Consider the following 22610-nt stretch of genomic DNA (forward strand, 5'->3'; position numbering starts at 1 on the left):
AACTGTCAGAAAATAAATTTCACCCAATCTGTGGTGCTTTGTTATGGCGACCCCAGCACAGTAACATAAGGGTCAACAATATACAGATTATTGTAGTATAGGCTAATGTAAAAAGTTCACTGAAATTTCCAATTTTTAAAACTTTTTATTATACGTATTTTCAAATATACAAAGACACGAACAATAATATGGTGAATCTCCATATGCTTATTACTCAGCTTCAATAATTATCAGCATTTTGCCAATCTCATGTGCCTTAATCACATAGATTTTTCCCTTTGTGAAGTATCTTGAAGTAAATCCTAGACATCATATTAGGTCACTCCTAAATAGCTTTAGGAAAATACCACTATCACACCAAGAAATGTTAACAATAATTCTTTAATATCTTCCAGTAACCATTGAAAATACTGAGCTATCTTAAAATCACCAAAAAGTATGACAACCACCTATCACGGGATTCCTGATGTGGGAAAAACAAGCAGTATTCAGCCTCAAATGTGAAAAATCTTGCCAAAAATCTTGAGCCTAAACATTTTCACACCTCTATAATTGCAATTTTATGGAAAACATAGGGGATAAAGAAAAAAATTTCAACAAAACCGTTATGATGCAATCAGCCAAAGCAGGAAATTCCACAGGACAAATGGTCTGTTTCTTCAGTGATGGAATGTCATGGAAAGGGGCGAACAGAGGTAACTTGGATACGTTAAAAGAAAATTAATAGACATTACCAAACAATGCAATCTGTAAGCTTGCATGGATCTTGATTCAAACAAAACACGTGTATACATGTATTTTAAGGTAATTGAGGAAATTTGAATATGGACTATTATTTGACTTTTAAAAAGTCTAATTTTTTCTTATTATTTTTATTTGTCATTAAGATTTAGTATTACATTCTACAGAAAGTTTTTACATTTTACATATTTCTAAAAATTGGTACATTTGGATATTAATCTTAATTAATCAAGACTGAACACCAACAACATTCTAATCAGAAGTTTCAGTTTTTAGTGTTCCAATATTTTTATTGGAACACAGTATATAAAAGTATGACTTCTTATCAAAATAATTATCTGTTATATATAGTCAATATAGTATGGCATATTATTCAAAAATGTTAAAAGGTCTCTGTTTAACAATCTATAAAAGTAATATGTTAACAGAAAAATCCATGTGAATATATATTACATAGAAATTGGTTTGTGGCTCTTTTTCCCCTATATGTTTATTTTTATGACAAAAATTTAGCTTAATTCTTCTAAGCAGAAAATTAAGAACAACTTCCTGTGAGATGATTTTCCATGTTTATCTTTTGAATATATAACCAAAAGTAATATTACAACACATTAAGGGAATGATTATATATTTGATAAGTATGTGTGTTTAAAATATAATTCTAGTTCTTCTACTATCAAAGTCACTATCTACTCTATGAATTTTTCATTACCCTGTGCGTTTAAATCCTAAACCAACCACTCATTCATTCATTCAACAGATACTTATATATTATCCATAGAAATTTTAACAATAAGTTATCAGGAATATTTTTAGAAAAGTCCATTAAATGTTTTACAAATGCGTAGATACCTTAAAATAACAATTGCTTAAAGTTGCTAAAATTTCTTATTGCTGTAGAAACATCCTCATGTCCTTTCCTTAGGAAGATGAAAATTCCTGAGCTACTTATCAGGAATTTATATTTATTCAGTTTTTTTTTTAGTATAGCTTCAGGAATTATATAAGCTCTCCAGTTATAGCAAGCTCTTCGATGGTTGTTTACAATACTTGGTTCCATTCAAGAAGCATTTAAGTTGTAGACCAACACTCTATATAGCCTTCAATGTGCATTATTAAGATTACATTAATTATATTGCTTAGTTTTCTTCTCACAAAACATTCTGTGTATTTTTTTATGTATTTGTCACATTTTAAATTGTACGTTTGTTTGTGTAAATATTTACTTAATGCCAGTCTCACTCATTAGACTTCAGTAGGGCAAGGACTATGTTGGTTTGGTGAAAATATAGACTCAACACCTAGTTTTGGAAGAATTAACATAGTTAAAATGTCCATACTTCCTAAAGCAATCTATAGATTCAACACAATCCCTATCAAAGTTCTAACAACATTTTTCACAGAAATAGAATGAAGAATCCTAAAATTTATATGGAACAACAAGAGACCCTGAATAGCCAAAGGATTCCTGAGAAAAAAAGAACAAAGCTGGAGGTATTACACTCCCTGATTTCAAAATATAGTACAAAGCCATAGTAACCAAAACAGCATGGTAAAGGCACAAAAACAGACATACAGATCAATGGAATAGAATTGAGACCCCAGAAATAAACCCACACATTTAGGGACAGCTAATATTCGACAAGGGAGCCAAGAGCATAAGATGGAGAAAGGAGAGTCTCTTCAATAAATGATGCTGGGAAAACTGGACAGCCACATGCAAAAGAATGAAAGTAGACCATTGCCTTACACCATGCACAAAAATCAACTCAAGATGGATTAAAGACTTGAGTGTAAGACCCGAAACCATGAAACTTCTAGAAGAAAACATAGGCAGTGCACTCTTTGACATCAGTCTTAGCAGCATATTTTCAGGTACCATGTCTGACCAGGCAAGGGAAACAAAAGAAAAAAATGAACAAATTGGATTACATTAAACTAAAATCTTCTGCATAGCAAAGGAAACCATCAACAAAATGAAAAGACAACCTAATAATTGGGAGAAGATATTTGCAAACCATAAATCAGATAAGGGGTTAATATCCAAAATATACAACCAACTCATACATCTCAACAACAAAAAAAAAACCAACAACCCAATTAAAAAATGGGCAAAAGATCTGAACAGACATTTCTCTAAAAAAGTTATCTGGATGGCCAACAGGCATATGAAAGGATGCTCAACATCATTAGCTATCAGGGAAATGCAAATCAAAACTACGATGAGATATCACCTCACTCCGGTCAGAATGGCTATCATTAACAAGACAGGAAACAAGTGTTGGAGAAGATGTGGAGAGAAGGGAACCCTTATACACTGCCTGTGGAAGTGCAAACTGGTGCAGCCACTGTGGAAAGCAGTATGGAGTATCCTTAGAAAATTAAGAATAGATCTACCATATGATCCAGCTATCCCACTGCTGGGTATTTACCCAAAGAACTTGAAAACACAAATGCATAAAGATACATTCACTCCTATGTTCATTGCAGCATTATTCACAATAGCCAAGACTTGGAAGCAACCCAGGTACCCATCAAGGGACGCATGGATAAAGAAGACGTGGTATATATACACAATGGAATACTACTCAGCCATAAGAAATGATGAAATCCAGCCATTTGTGACAACATGGATGGACCTTGAGAGTTTTATGCTAAGTGAAATAAGTCAGAGGGAGAAAGTCAAATACTGTATGATCTCACTCATATGTAGAAGATAAAAAGGACAAACAAACACATAGCAATGGAGATTGGATTGGTGGTTACCATAGAGGAAGGGAGGAAGGGGGAGGGCAAAAGGGGGAATTAGGCTCACATGTGAGGGGATGGACTATAATTAGTTGTGGGGTGGTGAACATGATGTAATCTACACAGAATTCAAAATATATTACAATGTATATCTGAAAGCTATATGATGTTATAATCCAATGTTACTGCAATAAAAAAAGAAAACAAAAAAGAAAATTCCTGAGCTACTTGTCAGGAATTTATATTTATTCAGTTTTTGTTTTTTTTAGTACAGATTCAGGAATTATATAAGCTCTCCAGTTATAGCAAGCTCTTGGATCGTTATGTACAATACTTGGTTCCATTCATGAAGCACTGAAGTTGTAGACCAGTACTCTATAAAGCCTTCAATGTTCATTATTAATATTATCATGGGGCTGGCCCTGTGGCCGAGTGGTTAAGTTCGCGCGCTCCGCTGCAAGCGGCCCAGTGTTTCGTTGGTTCGAATCCTGGGCGTGGACATGGCACTGCTCGTCAGACCACGCTGAGGCAGCGTCCCACATGCCACAACTAGAAGGACCCACAATGAAGAATATACAACTATGTACTGGGGGGCTTTGGGGAGAAAAAGGAAAAAATAAAATCTTTAAAAAAAATTATCATTAATTATATTGCTTAGTTTTCTTCTCACAAGACCTTCTATGTATTTTTTTTACATATTTATCACATTTTAAATTGTGCATTTGTTTGTGTGAATATTTACATAATGCCAGTGTCACTCATTAGACTTCTGTAGGGCAAGGACTATGTTGGTTTGGTTCCAAATATACACTCAACACCAAGCCCGGGTCTAGCACATTGTAAGCTTTCAATTAAATCTATTTCATTAAATTTATGAATGGATTATGCACGTTTTCTAGATTTGGAGAGCACAGACACGAGGAATAAATTAATTTAATGACATTCACAGAACTAGAAAGTGGAAGAGATTGGATTTCTCTATGTTTGGCTTGAAGCTTGTCATCTTTTATACCATATCTTCCTGACTTTTTTCAATCCTTAGCCAAAGATTTTACTAAAAAATAAATACATGGGATAATAAACTTTACCGTTCATCATAGGGCAAATGATTCTGAAGATAGGTCTTATTTTAGAGGAGCTGTAAATGACCTATGCTTGTTAGTTAAATAGAATAGCAAAGAAAAGCATTTACTGCTATTTTTGTATAGACTGTATGCTGTATGCTTTCAGCAAGTGTCTACATTTGCTTAAGATCTCTGTTATCTGCTTCCTAACTGCTCTTCTTGCCGCTGCTCCCCTCCCCTGGCCTTCCAACAATCTTTTGTCAACACAGCAGCAAAATATTGAACAACCCCTTTAAATGGTGAAGTCGGAAAATGTCAAACCTCTGCTCAAAATCTCCTACTTACTTTCCATCTCATCAGATGTAAAATCTAAAGACTTTAAAATGGCTGACAAGACCCTGTATAATCTGAAGGCCCACATCTCCTGCTGCGCTGCATCTTTTTTTTTTTTTTGCCATCCCAGGTGATCGTGCTCCTGCTTCAGGATCTTTGCACATGTTGCTTGAGTCTTGAAAGAAACATTGTTCCCCTAGTCATCCACATGGCTTGCTTTCTTACTTCTTTCTGATTTCTAATCAAGAGTCACCTTACCAATTAGGCTTTTATGACCAGTGCTTATCGCCACAAGACATACTTTGTTTTTCTACATTTACTTGTTTACTTTGGATGTAGGATATAAGCTCATGAGGGGAGGATTTTCTTTGATTTGTTTGCTGCTGTATCCCTGGCAGTTAAAAAAAGCATCTGATACAAGGTGTACAGTAAATGTTTGTTGAACGAATGAATGGATATTTGAGAGAAAGTTTAATAGGTGTGCTCTCTATTCATTCCTCTAGGTACTGCAAACTGTATTCCGCATAGTAAATTAGCACATCAGAACACAGAGCATTTGGGGCATTTAAGCTTAATTACCTATAGACATAGTTACATTCACTAAAACTCAGTTTGATGCATAACTTTTACACCAAATAAGGTGTTATTATTTAAATTAAGGAAATTTAAATTAATAAATATGTTATAATTTATAAATTTAAATTATATATTCACATATAATTTTTATATTCATATAATTTTTATATAATTAAATCATATTTATTTAAAATATAAATATCTATTATAAAATGTAGAATTTATAAGTATACTTATATTATAAATAAATACCTATATAAATTAAATAAGGAAATTTAGAAACATCTAAATTTCCACCCTGGCACAGTTGCTTACTGTTTGAAAATGAGCATGTTACCTAAATATGCTAACTCTCATTTCTCAAAAATAAAATGATAAAACTATTCTCAATACCCTCTCTTATTCAGTTATTCAACAAATCGTATTTATTAAGATACTACTACATGGCCAGGTACTAAAGTACTATCTTACAGAATTGTTTTGTAGAATGGTATGTAAAGTACTTGGTCCAGAATAGGATCTCAATAATGAAAAATTATTTGCATTTGCAATGAATCAAAGAAAACATAGGCTGTAATGTAACGCTCAAGTCTGGCTGTCTTTTTCATAGCAAGGGTTTAGTGACATCCACTGCGTCTTTCTCACCTGAGGCAGAGGGGATGTCGAGTGGTGATTAAGGGGATGTCTGGAGGGGGAATATTCAATTTGGTGCTGCCTCTTGCACCCACTGGCTGAGGAATTTGGGGCAAGTGCTTTATTTTATTTATTGTTTTTAACTCCTCTGTCTTCATTTTATTTGTTTGTAGAGGGAATGGAGAAAACAGCACCTGTGTCATTTCATGCCATGAGGATTGAGTGAATCAATATAGCTAAAGCACTTAGAATAGAGCCCAACTGATAAAGGAATTCTTTGCTAGCTGTTATCTGCCCTATATTTTATTGAATTTAATTTCTACTCTTACACAATCTTTCAAGTCTTTTGAAAGTAGATGGTATATAAATAAGATAAAAAATAAAGTTTGAAATAGTTCAGTTAGTGATATTTGGTGAACTTCTCATCAAATGCTTAATCCTTTTGATCCCTTCAATGTGAGTTTTGCTAATATGTGCAATGAAAATATTTCCCTTTTTTCTCTTATTACTAATGAATCTTTATTGAGTGGAGAATTGTCATACCACTGTTGTGTTCTGTATTAATCCAAATTGACAGCGAATGTAGAGTGGACAGCGGGCCCTTTTAATTTCATTTTTTTGTTCAACACATATTTATTGATCATTTACTTTTTTAATTTGGGTTACAAAATAAGTAATACAAAATAAATAACGTTAATAATAATGACACAGAGTCTTTTGGAAACCTACTCCTATATGATAAAGGCAAATACAAATGGATGTGAAAAATTCTAAACTGCAAAACGATCAACATATTTCTCAAGGAAGTCAGGCAAAGCTTCATGGAGAAGCTCAACACTTGAGCTAATCTGTAAATAAGTAAGACTTCTTCAGGCAGGTTAAAGGAAAAGGAATTTTAAGATAGGAATGCAAAGCATGGAGACATAAAACAATGCATGATTTGGGGTGAATTAAAATTACTACATTATTGCTAGGGTATAATGTGTGGAGGAGGCATGGCAAGAGGCAAGGCTCTAGAACTAGACAAGGACATGATCATAATGGGATTTTTTAAGACTCAAAATAGTTTGGATTTTAGTTTGTTGGCTGTAAAGTGTTTCAAGCAGCAGAATTATCTAATCAGGATTATATTTTAGAAAAGTAATAGATGGAAAGAGAGAGCAAAAGACTGGAAGTAAAATTACCAGTTTAGGTTATTGCAAACAGACAATGGACAGATAAAATGAGTTTGATTTTATTGAATGGAATAAAGCACTTTCTATGATAAGATAACTGTAATTCATCTCATTGTAAAAATGGAATTTAAATATTTCAAGGGAGCAAGCACTTATGACAAATACTGTAAGAATACTAGTAGAGTAGTAACTAATTAATATTTTGCTTTCTTGTTTTAAAACATTAATTTCCATAACCTATTAATTTACCCCCATTTAGGAGTTAGTTTTCTTAATAACATACAGGTTTTAGTGAATAATTTTTTGAAACTTAAGTTGAGAGTGTCAGGTTACAAAACTTGAGTTTTGGAAACATATATTAGAAGTCTAGAGTTTAGAATTGCTTTTAGATTAATGGAATATTTACTTAGCAATATTGTTAAGATGAAATGTTAATATTCTATTTCATCACTGTATAATCAGAGAATTTTATGCCACGTTAAAATCTTTCTGTCATCCAAATGTATTTCTCCTATATTTAAAATTAATGTTTGAATCTTCTAAATGAACCGGAAAGAACATGTTTTTTCTTATAGCCAATAATATACTTCTAAATTGTTTTGAAATAATATAATTTCATACTTGATGCTTATTTTAGTATTTACAAAATCTGTCTGAATTATTAAAATATAAATTGATGCCATATTACATTAAAATACGCTGCCGTCTTTTAGGAATTATTAAAGGTGCCACGACTGTGCCATTGACTCGGAAACTGAGTAGAACTTGTGATGTGGAAGAATCTCCTTTCCTGATGGAGCTCAGACTGCTCCAATAGAAATAGCATTGTAAGCCTTTCGACCTGTACATTTCTGTAATAAATTTTAGGGTTTTTACTGAATAAATTATTTAAAATCTGTTCTAATCACCTTTCAACCAACTAGGAAGCTTTATTGGGCTAGATGACCCAGCATGGAAATTCTGACAGCATACAGTTGATCCTTGTTATTTGTGAATTCTTGATTTGTGAATTCACTATAATTTATTTGTAACCCCAAAATCAACACTCAGGGCACTTCACGGTCATTTGTTGACAAGCACAGGGCAGGAAAAAATTTGAGTTGACCAATACACATCTTCCCATGTGAAGTCAAACTAGGTGATGCTCTTTCTTCTTGCTTCAGCTCTCATACTGTAAACAGGTGTCCTTTTTGCAGTCTATTTAGGGCCATGTTTTGCACATTTTTTGCCTTTCGTTCATGATTTCACTGTTTAAAATGGCCCCCAGCCATGGTGCTGAAGTGCTTTCTAGTGTTTCTCAGTACAAAGGGCTGTGCTGTGTCTTGTGGAGAAATGTACATGTGTTTGGTAAGTTTTATTCAGGCATGAGTTATAGTCCTGTTGGCTATGAGTTCAATGAGTTAATGAGCCTTAACTCATGTTAAGGCTGTGAGTTTCAGTGCCTTAAAATGTTAAACGATCTTTAAACAGAAGCACACAATTAGGTTATATATTGATCTGGTCATGAAAAGATTGTGACCAGAGGCTCCCAGGAACCTAAGCTTATATTTTCCCTAGGAGCAACAGTTCAGTATTTGCTGATTCAGTGATTCCAGCAGTTTAATAGAACATAACTACCGGACATTATGAGAATTGACTGTATGTACAATTTCTAGCTGGTAACATTGGCAACGTGAGATAGAAGATGCATAAACAGTATTTTGCTTTCTTTCATATATATTAAGCAATGTTGAAAAGTGTGTATGAATTCATGCTTTGGGGTAGAAAATTCCTGAATCATGTCATGCTATGTAAAATAGATAGAACAGGTTTACAAAATCTAACAGATCTAAAATTTCTTAATCTCCTGGATAGTCAAAACAAGATAGGTTGTGTCAGAGAGAGAAAGTTCTAAAAGTTGTACATTTCAAACTTAATAACAGAAAAGCTAAGGCATTTGTAGCAGCCTAGACACAGTAATCTACCCTTACATCCTGGATATATGTTTTGAATATGAACAGATAAGGAATTGACATATATATGGAAAAAAATTCTCTACCACATATTGTTACCAAAACAAAGCAAGGAAAAACAAAGCAAAACAAGAATACTGAATAAAATAAATTATTAGTGAGACATAGAATTAACTTGGGATCAGGGCCTAAATATGGTGTACTGGAAAATCAGATTAAGGTGCTATATTTAGATAAATCTGAAAGGATAAATCTAGCTCTCTCTATAAATCTCCTATTAACCTAAAACAAAGAGAATTTAATTTCCAATTCAAATTTAAATTAAAAACCTTGATCAAGTATATCCTAATAGCACAATGGTATTTATCCAGAATTCACATCATACAGAAATTGATATAGTTATTTTTAGAAATATTTTCAAGTGGCATAAAACAGCACTATTAGTAACGTAATATTTGAGATTCTTAATGCATATAATTAGGTAATGAGAGTTAATCATTATAGTAGATATAAATCAGTAAAAGTTACGTACATGACAGATTTTATTTTTCTACACTGTTATAAGTGTAGTCAAATTGTGTTTTTTGTTTTTGTATTATTTATAGGAAAAGTAATTTTGTTTACTTTAGAAATGTACCTAGTATCAAGAGTACTTGAACAGTAACACAGAAATGTAACTATGACAGACTCTGCCCCAAAGTCCAGTATGAAAACAGATAAATAAACCATTCTTAAAATTCTAGATTATTTACTCTTCAATCCCCAGAACACCCATAAAGATAAATTTTATTTTTCCTCCACTAAATTAAAGCTTATTCATTTGCCTATCTCAGAAACTTATCTCTCTACAGAATCAAAGTGACTCTTTTTTTTTTTTAATTTTTGAAGAAGATTAGCCCTGAGCTAACATCCATGCCCATCCTCCTCTACTTTATATGTGAGACACCTACCACAGCATGGCATGCCAACCGATGCCATGTCCGCATCCGGGATCCGAACCGGCGAACCCCAGGCCACCAAAGCCCAACATGCGAACTTAACCACTGCGCCACCAGGCCGGCCCCCTGAAGTGACTCTTTTAACTTTAGGGTTTGTAAGGACATATGCAGTGATTTTAATTGAGGCAAGAAGTGTACCTTTATGGTGTACAAATAATTTCATATGACTTGGATGACCTATCTTGATTAATATAACTGAATCATTCAGTATCATTCTAAATATTATGAGAGTCATACTTAAAGAAATATAGAACATGTTATTGAGAACTATTTTAAGATATATAAGTAATGAAAAAGTAAGGGCAAATTTTATTTAATTATTATTCGTGTTTACTCTATCCTTAATTTATAGCTCAATCCATTTATCTGTTATAATTGCCTGATTAATATAATTTACTTTTAGTAATCATATTACATGATGGCTTTCAAATACAATATTAATATAAAGCAATCTTTTGTCTTTCTAGAAATATATTATCTTACTTTATGGAAGCATAACATTGTACCCTGGGAACTTAATAACACTGTGCTATAAGAATATTTACATATCAGTTCTTTAATTGCCTCCAGGCAGAGTCAGTGCCCTTTCTCTGTGGCTATAACTCCTTGCAGTTGTGTAGGGCAGACGCAGGAGTGAGACAGTGTGAATCTCAGCTTTATCAGCTACTAATTTAGTAACCTGGGGCAATACAGTTAACCTATCTATGCTTTGACTTCTCTCATCGCACAAATGGAAATAAAGTATTTCATAGCTTTGTAGTGGGGATTAAATTAAAGAATACGTTGAATCTATTAAGACAGTCTGTCATATAAGTGCCTCATAGGTGTTAGCAATTATTGTTACTGTAAGTATATTTTGTATATAATATCGTGAGTAAATTATTAGCTCACAGTAGCAGAGATTAGTAAACCTATCAGAGGTTTGATAAAGAGCTGTTGAATAAATAAATGAAGGCTCTTACTTATTATAAGAACCTAAAATCAGTCAAGAGATACTTTTTGAGTGACTGTGTGTCACTGAGCCCTGGAGGTATTGCAGAGAACAGGACAGATATGATCTCTGCTATCATGGTACTTCAAATCTAATAGTGAAAATAAAATACACACATATATGTATATGTTTACATATAAAATCTATTATAATTGCGGTATATAACTATTATTCAATGCATTGTAGTTTAAATTCTTCTTGTCACAGATCAAATTTTTAGTATCTCAACTCATTATACTGCAACTAGAAACATGTAGAAACTGCTTGTTTTAAAGGAATAATATTCAAGACGATAATTAATTTGTAATTCACTTTGAATGATAAATATGACATATCAAGAATAATAATTTATCTGGTATCAAGTATATTCTATGATGATGACACCGTGATAAGTTCACCATTATTTTATTTATCATCACCTTGATACTAGTGGTTTACACTATAAACCACGTCATTGCCCCTCCCATCCTTCTTCAACTTTTGGAAGAAATAAAAATAATAATAATAAAAATAAGAACAAGTCCTAATGTTAGGAGTTCCCTGCAGATACAAATGTTTCCTTCTTTACATAATAACTAATGTGTGTTGAATGCTTAAAATATGTCAAGTACTGTTCTAAGGGTTTTCCAGTTGTCATATCATCTTATTAAAGCCTCGCAATGTCTCTCTCAAGTAGGTATTATTATTAAACACATTAACAGAGAGAGAAATTGAGATAAAATGAAGCTAAGTACTGTGTCCTCATTCATGATCTGGTGACAGAGATAGAACTCAAGTCTAGCTCCAGAATTTGCATTCTTACCAACCCCCTGGTGTGTTGTCTCTATTATGAAGTTTTATTTTGGATAATCTGGAAAGAGAGCAATGTTAGGATCCACTAAGTTTGGAGTTAACTCCCCTTTGATGTCTTTTTCATTATTTTATTTAAAGACCTAAAAAAAGTGGAAAAGTAAAATATGAAAATACATGTTTCTAACTGTAAAATATGGTAAAAAGCTATTTCACAGATTTTTGAAGAATATGCATTAGATAGATTTATCATGTAGGTTTAGGGTTTATTATACTGGTTAGTCTTTAGTTTATTCAGTAGCTCTATACAAGTATTAATTAATGTAAAATCTGAAGTCATATTAGATCTGTGCTGTCATTTTCTTTTTATTTTATGATAGGAGTGATTTTTAATTTGGGTGATTTCTGGGTAAAGTAACAGCTCAAGAAAGAAGTAGTTCAAGGATTTAAAGTATCTGCAACATATAACATCCCTCTTCCTCATGTGGTCGTGCAGTGTTACACAGCTTCAGAATCTTAACACCTGTAGACAGTCTATCTATGGTCGGAGTTAGTGTGTAAGGACAGTATTTGTGGGCTCTGTTCCACACATTTTTAGAACATGAGCAATTGTTCCACATTCTCAGAGTACAAGAGAAAAAAAAATATATATCTCTTCTAAAGTTCTCATGTAGAATTAATTAATTAACTCTGATTAGCCTCCTTATAACTCTGGTAGAGAGGGAAAATCAGGTATCTGGAGCATTCTGGGTTCTGGCCCTATCTGAATATTTGTTATTTGAATTTAAGTAATTCACTTAATCTCTGGGACTCAGTTTTTTTCCCTCTGTTAAAACAAACAAACAAGGGAAGTCCTCATTTTTAAGGTTATATTTGCCGGAGTGCAGCTCCAGCTGGTAGGGTTCCTGAGGGATGAAAGGCCTCGGCGAAAAGAGAAGTTACGGTGAGACTGGAAGTGAGGTTTCCAAGTCTGATTTATTCAAAGCATTCAAGCACTTATATAGGGTCCAGGTCATGTGTTTATGATTTCATGGAATTGTCTCAGTATATAATTTTGGCAAACAAAATGGGTATATAAGCATATCTTGTTATAATATTAGCACAGTATGTCTGTGAGAAGTAAGCAACCTTTATTAAATATAGATATTGACCTTTTTTATATGTCTATTAGGCGTCTAGATGTTTAAGACTGATTGCAAAACGGGGTGTAACGTCTAGATTCAGTTCCTCATGGGTCGAATGGCCCTAAGCCTCTATCTTTATTCCTGTAATAATGAAAGCAGTATTGTAAAGTGTAAGGGGATTGAAAGCCACACAGGCACAGTGCTTGGGGTTTCTCTTTTACCATTAACTATATTGTAGGGTTCCCAATCCTCATCATAATCCCAGTTCCCCTGTGTTAATATATTATGATATTTTTCTGCAACTTTATCAGGATCGTGAGTTGCCTTAGGAAGGGGTAGTTTTTGCATGCCTCTGCCCCTGGGTGGGTGCCACCATTTACCTCCTGTCCTAACAGGCCTAGGATAATATCTACCTCCTAGAAGGACCTGAGGAGGGAATGTTCTCTTTTGAGGCTGATTATTAGAAGGCTTCTTCTTTGAGGGTTGTCTAAATGTCTTTACTGCCTCTCCACGAGGGGGTCAGAACGTTTTTTCCCTTCAGGCTGTTGTTCCCCGAACCCTCCCTAGAAGGCCAGGTTACACCAGCTTCTTTCCCCTGCATAGAGAGATTTTCCCCAAGATATCCCCATGTACAGAAAAAGAACAGCAAGAGCAATACTGCTAAGATTAGTAGCATGAGTAGGATCAGGAGCGGCCGACCGCCATCTTCCGAGGGTCCACCGTGCGTTCCCTCATCTCTCTCCCGGACCGTGTCTTTGGGTAGAGGCTTAGAGGACTGGTGGGCGGCTCTGGGCATATATTCATGGTGATTCTGTAAGTATAGCAAGAAATATGATCTAAGTTTCTAATCAAAATGCCATGTTATGGAAATTTTCTTGTATTAAGAAAGCAAATGTTTTTGTAAAACTATCGTGGTTCCATTTCCATTTCAATTCTTTCGATGCAGCATTTATGTGGACTATAAGGGAAGGAGTCAGACAGTTCTCATTAGATTATTTTTTAAGTTTCACTGAACACAAAAGTCTCTTCTAATCTCTTTTTGGTATCTCTTCTATACAAAATGATGGAAGGCTCTAGGGCAATTTTTAGGTAAATTTTATTCCAAACTTTGATATTTCCTCCTTTAAATATACTTTTGTTATTGTATCTGAGAAAGTTTACAATTTTTATTTAGTGAAAATTATATAGCTTCATTTTAGATTGCCTTTTCCGATTTTATTTTCAGAATTGTCTTTAGCTACTCAAAACAATGGAAATTTATGTGAACAACAAAATTGAGTAGCATAAAAAGAAAGTGATCAATAAATCACTTTGTTGAAATACTTAAAAGGTTGTTTATCTCTAAATTTTTTTGTAAATTCAAACAGAACGAATAAATAAATTACAAATAAAATAAGAACAACAGTTAATTGTTTCCAGGATGAATTTTAGGAAAGAATTTTGGCTGAAAATAAATTATTTGATGATTGAGTATTGACTATTGTGTCCTATTTTCCTGAGTGCAGAGAGTTGACTGCTTTCATTTGCAGTTTGGATACTAGGGTACTTAGTTGGGTACTTAGGAATAAAACATTGTTGATGTTGGAAAAGGAACAAAGATTAGGAGCATATTCTCCTCATATCAGATTTAAGTTTCCTGCCAGAGAGTGATTGGTTGATATTGCCCTCTTTCAGGTTGTTATTTCCCTTCTTTCTTAGTTGAGATATGGGTTGAGATTCTCTATTTCAAATTGAGATTCCTCAATTTCAATATGGGGTAATTCTTGTTGGAAAGGCCATTTCCTAGATCTAAAAGTCCACATAAAGTGAGGTTTCTGTCAACGGTTTGGAAGACTTCCTAACATGGGAAGTGAGGCTGATGAACCTGAAGGAGAATGGAGTGTAGAGCTTTTCAGAAAAGTATCTTACTACAAAGTATCTTTGTTTTTGTAACTGAATCTCATCTCTAGGCTCCATGATATGAGGTACACTGAATAGTTCTGTCCCACAGGTTTTCTCTCATCCAATTTCGGTACTTTAAATTTCTCTCTAGTCAGTCTTCGCATTTTCTAACTTTTCGGAAGACAAGTACCTTGCATGACTGTGCCTGCATGTGCCTCTTTATGATTAAGTATGTGATTATTCGAAATGAAATCCAATAGGATTGCATCATCAAAGGAATGAGGACTGGGGGATACAAGGGTCTCTACATGAGTCCATCTCCAGTGCCAGATGGAAGGTGACATCAATGCCTCAGGAGGGCCGTACTGACATTCCTGAGTCAAATACTACTCAACTTTTGTTATGGTTCCTGAAGCCTTGTGTTCCTCTAGAGACTGTTTTATATATATATATATATAATTCAATCAGCCAAACACATAACAGATAATAAACAAATATTTACCAAATCTCTTTGTTATGAATATTTAGCATGGTTTGTAGAGTACACAGTAAAATTTAAGGAGGGGGAGGCCTATGAAACTCTGTATGTATTTAAATGATCATTTATTCAATTATATTTTAATTATTTGCTTGCAGTTTGTCGTTCCTACAGGAGGCTGAGTTTCTTAAGGACAGGGACCATAGCTATTCATCTTAGTGTTAACATTTACCGCAGTGCCATGGAAATGGCTGTTCTTTGAAGAAAGAGGGAAGAGGAAGATGCGAGGCATTCCTCATAGTGTCCTTACTGAATGAGTCACATGCGAAAGGTACGGATTTGATGTTTGTCAGAGAAATTCATGGAAATTAACCAGTTACAGATTACAAAACATTTAAATTGCAAATAAAAAATAATTTTAGATAGTAATAGAAGAAATGAAATGTGGTCTTCAAGGTGGAAGAGAGAGAAGGAAGGAAGGAAAACAATTTTTGAGCATCTTCTGTGCTCCAGTACAGGTTCTGTACTGGAACTTTACTAAATTATCTCATTTCATGCTCACAGCAGCCCCACATAAGGAAGTTAGTAACTCCTTTGCATGTAAATATTATTTGTAGGTAACTTACCCAAGGCCATGTGACTAGTGCATGTCAAAACCAAAATGAGAACGCAGGTCGTTAGGCCTTCCAAATTTCTCTACACCACCCAGCCTCTCTAATCAAGACAGATTAGAACTCTGGAAAGAATGGGTCTAACGTAAGAAAATTACAGACATTTCATTTTCACGCTTTTAATAATTGGAAACTGAGTACCAATGCCTTTCATTGTATAATATTCTGGAATGTGTGCAAATGCAATGTTTTTAGTCTGATATTTAATTGGTATTGATTTTAGATGTATTATTCTCTGGTTTTAAAATCCCCATCAGTTCCACGTAGAGATCAGGGTAATCTATATACACACCTTCCCATGTAATAGAGTAGTTTCACTACTTAGAGAAAGCATGAATCCCTTAGTAATCTATGAAATCACATTTGCTTTAAATGATTTGTAATTCTGGAATTTAACTTTATTTTCCATATGCTGTATCTTAAACTTGCAACTGTCCTTCATTCCTCTCAATCCTCTTTTACAGCATAGAGAGCACCTATTCAGAGAAATAGCCCATAATCAATAATTAATATTGAAATGAGAAAATCATAATTTACATGTATGATTGAACACACAAAAGAGACCCAATTATTGATTATTTCCAATGATGGATTAGATATTAGTATAGATATTCTAAAATTGTATTTAATTCAAAGTCTTCACTTTTGATTTTCTAATCTCCATGATCTCACTTTAAGAGATTGACCTTCATAAATATATTTTGTTTAAGATTATTCCCAGTTCTTGACTGTTTCAAATGTCATGTCTCATAATCTTAATCATGTTACTTGGTGCTCCAGACCTAGAGTGGCTTCCTATTATCAATGAAATTAGTATTAGACTCCTCAAAACTCACTTTGTTCACCTCTCCCATTATTTATTAAGTCTGTTCTATTCTCATTAAGTAATTCTCTTTACTATACAAAACACTGTACTTTGTGCCTCCACGTCTCACTGGCTTTTTGCTCCTTCTTCCCTAAAATAATAGTACTATTTTGCACATGCTTTGTATTTCATGTTTTACAAAATGCTTTTACAAGTATGAGTGTATTTCATACTTCTTTGCTACCCTCCAATTCATCCTTCAGACACCAACCTTCACAGAAAGCACCATGTGTTGATATACCCAAGTACATCTGACGCTGTCCCATTGCAGCACCTTGGCTCACAATATTCTGCTGAAATATACAGTGATACCTTTCTCACTCCATCCTTTCATCATGCTCTTCATGTTCAACATTCTTCTAGGCCAAGAGGAAACATGACCTCCTGTGCAAAAGTTTTCCTATAAGGGCAGCTGTAATGGATTGCTACTGCCTCCTCAAGACTATCTTAGCTTTTACACTTTGCTTTTAACAGGAACTGCACCTTGATGGAGATATATTCACATATATGTAACATCTCTTTGTATATTTTGAATTCCTTGAGGATAGAAGCTGTATTAACATTTCTCTGTATTTCGGTATATCTACATCCTTCGGTATACAGTCAGATTATAAATCTTTGTTAAAATTTGGTGAAAACAAACTCATAACAGAGATATCTTTATCCTGTAATTATCTGGATTGAGAAATGAAAACTTAGCTACATAGCCAGCTGGCTGTTTTTCAAGCCTTTACTGTGTTCACCTTTTAATTCACTTTGTTATCCTGCCTTTTCAATGTCTCATGTCCGTCTGTTGTTTTCTTTAGAGGGAAGAAAAAGAGACTCTGAGGAGGTTAGATAGTTTCACACTTGTGTGGTAACAGGATGAAATTCGTGGAAATATAAGGATGGGTAACGACCTCTATTGTTTTATGCGTCTGTTTTCCTTCGCTTCTCTCCTGCCCAGCTCCACAGAATGGAGTGTGTTTTCCTCATCCTTCCAGAGATACAAAAAACACTTGATAAAAGTAAAAAAATAGGGCCCTATAATACAATTGAAACTATTTTCTATTACTTTAAGAGAAAAAGTATTACTTAAAAATCTATCAGAGCACACAGTGTTATAGGCTTGTTTTTCAAGGCCGGACTATAACACCGTTATGGCCATGGTAATGGTTGGTAACACAGCTCATTTAACTACCTAAGGAGATTTTTTGGTCTCACCTTCTCTCTAAGGAAGCCAAATGTCCTTACCTGAATGGATTAAAATGTAGCATAAACATGGTTTATGTGCTTGGCTGTGCATTAGAATTACCTTGAAAGCTTGTTAAAATATAGACTCTAAGGCTGCTCTACTAGAGCCTGATTCAGTAGCTGTGAATATGTCCTGTTTGTAGTTTTAAAAATACCCATCCCCCAGGCCAGCCCTCATGGTCTAGTGGTTCAGTTTGGCGTGCTCCCCTATGGCAGCCTGGGTGCGGTTCCCAGGCATGGACCTACACCACTTGTCTGTCAGTGGTCAAGCTGTGGTGGTAGCTCACATACGAAAAAGAAGATTGGCAGCAAATATTAGTTTAGGGTGAATCTTCCTCAGGAAAAAAAAAAAAAACAATCATCACTCATGTGATCCAGACGCAAGCAGCTCATGAGCCAGTATTTAGTAGATTCCCTCTGCATCTGTGTCAGTGAGATTGTGTATTGGTGGATTATCTGAGGACCTCACTAAATTGATGCCGTAAATCAAGACCAAAATTTTACTTCCTTTACAGAGCTCTACCCTATTTATTCCTTCATTCCTTCTATTTCCCATTCTTCCTAAAAATAAAATTAATTAATAAGGACCACTTATGTTCAGAAGATTATCTGATTAGTGCAACATGGCTCCTGCTCTCTAGTTGTTCACAGTATAGATAGAGAACCACATAAATTAACAAGCAGAATTATTACAATGTCATATGTTCTGGAATAGGTATGTACACAGTTATTTGGGAAGAAGCATGATAAAGCAATAAATTCTGTCAAGGTGGACAAGATCTCACATAGCATCAATAATTATAATAAGAATAACAGTAATAGGGGCTGGCCCTGTGCCATAGTGATTAAGTTCGGCGAGTTCCACTTCATTGGCTCAAGTTCAGATGCCAGGTGTGGAACTGGGGCACCACTCATCGATGTCCATGCTGTGGTGGTGACCCACATACAAAATAGAGGAAGATTGGCACAGATGTTAGCTCAGGGCAATCTTCCTCAAGCAAAAAGAGGAAAATTGGCAACAGACATTAGTTCAGAGTGAATCTTCCTCAGCAAAAAAAAAAAAAAAAGAAGAAGAAACACTCACATAGTACTTACTATAGTTATAAATCCTTTTTATACATTACCTCATCTAATCTTTAGAACAATCCTGAGATAGATACTACCATTATCCCCATGTTAAATGTCAGGAAAGTGATGCAAAATGAGGTCATGTACTTGTCCCAGATCTCAGTTTTGAATGATGGAGCAAGGACTCATATCCAGACATTCTTGATTTAGAACTTGTGTTCTTACTCAAAAGAATTTATGAAGGAGGCAACATTTTGGCAGATAGTAAAGGATAGCAAAAATCATTTCACCAAAAGAAAGAAAAGAAAGATGGAAAGGCAAATGTGAAGAGAAGCTTATGGAAGTTGTTAGCAGGGCAGTCTTCCAGAGGTCGTCTGAAGGAGTGGATATGAAATGGGTTAACTATAGTGAGAAGCTATCACTTTCTTCTCTCTCCCTGTTCTCCTTGCTTGCTCCTCAGCCAACAAGCTTCATGCGTTCATTCATCATGAACTTGCTGTGGTCTTCTGGGCAGGGCATGAATCACTGATATGGACCTTCCTGGACACTTTTGGAATTCTTCCATGACCTTTAGAGATCGCAATGAAAACTTTTAGAAATACTAATGATTGTTGGCAAAATGCACATCTTTTGGGAATAGCTTAATAAGGTATATTTGTGAATGACTCAATGTTGACTTAAAAGGCTATAATGAATCTTAGATGCAGGTCATAGTTCCAGGATCAGGATTATTTCACATAATTCACTATTTGGGAGGCTAAATCAAGAGTATGCTTATTGAGTTATGAATGAGAGGAAGTTGAACATGGTTGATAGGATCTTGGATACTATAGGTTAGAATTCAAATTAACTTTGACAAATTAGAGAGATATTCTGCTTTATAGGAGATGAAGAGGACCAATTCAGAGTGTACTTTGGGCACAAGATAGATAAAAAGATGGCAAGTGACTAGCTAAGAGTAATATTTTAGAAAGAAAACGGAGATTCAAGGACTAGCTAAAGCCCATTATTGCTTTGTTTGTATTAATTCAGGAGAAGTCTAGATTTTTCTTTGTAATGAAGAACCACATAATTTCATTTACTTATTTGATAACTTGTGAAATGCATTTGAAAACTATCTGGGATTACCTCATATCAGCAAATCAGTTTCCAGCAATAAAACTATAAAAATAACTTCATAGGTGCCATTCATAAAAATCAGCACTACGTTTTTTTAAAAAGTTGGCATTTGATAAAAATAATTTTTAAATCAATTATCATATCATTACTCCAAAGAGAATTATGAGGGAGATAGTTAACTCCTTTCTTAAAAGGCAGATTTTAACTTTTAGTGTGAACTGTGGACTGCTTGCTTTGCCAGAATTAGTTTGGCAAATGATTCATGTGATATTTCCAGCAGTGAAATCTGAAAAGTACCCTACCCAATGTGGTTGCTTAAACAGCTAAATCCTCTGCAATCAGAGAACTCCTACTGGCCTAGTGATTATCTGTGTGAGATATTCTAGTGCACTGAGCAACTGTGTAAAGATCATGTGGATGGATTGTTCATTTTACTAACTTCTTAAAGGGATTGAGTGGAAAAATTACACAGTGCACTGTTCTTTGTACAAAATCTGCTTTTTGATAAAGGCAGAATGTCTTAGAAAGATGTGGAATTTAGAAATGTAATTTTCATTACATGTTGGAACAGATTTTCTTATTTGGGAAAACGTATTTGAAGTCTGAGGGTGAATCTAATTCTCTAAACAAATTTTAATTTACAGACATTTTAGAATACATTAGAAAGTGTGATCATTAGGTTTCTTTAAAAATCAACTTTAAAAAAATGAGTAAAAGGATATATTGATTAGCATGAATATAATGCTAAAGGATTTAACAATTAGTTGAAGTATATCTTCTAGATTGTAATTTTGCTTTTTCCAGACTTGAACACTGCTTTTGCAATAAAGACTAAAATTTCTCAATTGATAAATGTTATCTTTGTGGAAATATAAATCATTTACTTTAGAAAAATATGAAATTTAATATGTACTTCTGGCCCTTTAAACAAATTAGATGGTAGAATTCACTCTTGAGAACTAAAATGTCATTTACAATAAAATATTGTTTTATATATGTACATATCTCTCTGTGTGCGTGTGTAATTACCTGACTATAAACTAAAAATATCAATAAGACCTAATACTCTAGATTCTCAGATCAACTTGTTTAAGCATTACAGCAGCAAAACGGAATGATGCTGTTTATGTGAAGACTTTATGGGCTTTTCTACAAGTGGAGTGGGCAAAATAAGCGTTTTCAAAAATAGAAAATTGATGATTTAATCACCCACACGTATAGAAATGCAAACCCCCATTTTTTTATTCCGTTAGGAATTTAATTTAATGCCTGCCTTGTGCTTGGGAAGAGGGAGAGGTGGAGCAGGGTAGATTAAAGTGGAATACTACTCAGGCTCTTCTTTGAATTTTTTTTTTCCTTTTGAATTCTGGTAGTGGGGACATATTAACAATATGGTGACAACAGTGTAGTCAGCAAAGTGTATCTTTGTGATAATTCCCTTTCTCTGTTTTTCCATCACCCTATTTATGACATCCATTTTAAGATGCTACATTGTAAGGAAGAAAATTTTATTAAAATGCCACAAGATTAGACTATTTGAGTTTCATTTTCTCAAAGAAATACAGCTGAATGAAGACATGAGCACTTTACCATTCGAAAGGCTCCGATCGCTGTTTGGTGCACAGGTGTCTCCAGACTTCTTCTTTGGGAACTTCAAGATGTCTGTGCTGCTCAGCATACTCTACATCATACGAATAGTTACTGATGGAAGGTCAGCTGGGGCTTTCCTAATAATATCAGCCTGTATTTAAAGCTCTTTGTATGTGCCAGGCATTATTCTAAGAGCATTGCATCTATTAATTCATTTAATGCCTACAACTTTATTAGTCAGGTACTTTATAATCGCTATCATTACAATGAGGAAAGTGAGGCGCAGAGAGGTTAAGTAACTTGGCCAAGGACGCAAAATAGTAGGAGAAGCAAATATTCTAACTTAGGCCTTCTGGCTCCATTGTCTGGAATCTTATTCACTTGTGCTCTGGATAACACTGGGTAAAATTACAGGTCCACATCCTATGAAATTCAAACCTTTCTCCAATACTTTGTGAATTCGTTGTAATTTTTTTTTTTTTGTAATACTTACTTCTGCTTATTTGCAAATATGCAATCACTTATTGTTCTATACCAACCAGTGTCTCTTACTTGATTTTCACCAGGGAAAACCCCCTGTT

At 34.3% G+C, this 22610-nt stretch overlaps 1 protein-coding gene across 2 annotated transcripts in view; it reads left to right on the forward strand.

The window, feature by feature from the left end:
• Positions 1-22610, forward strand: part of NEGR1 (neuronal growth regulator 1) — an 817593-nt gene that overhangs the window by 30619 nt on the left and 764364 nt on the right.

Source organism: Equus caballus, chromosome 5 (genome assembly GCF_041296265.1).
Source record: "Equus caballus isolate H_3958 breed thoroughbred chromosome 5, TB-T2T, whole genome shotgun sequence".
Taxonomy (NCBI): domain Eukaryota; kingdom Metazoa; phylum Chordata; class Mammalia; order Perissodactyla; family Equidae; genus Equus; species Equus caballus.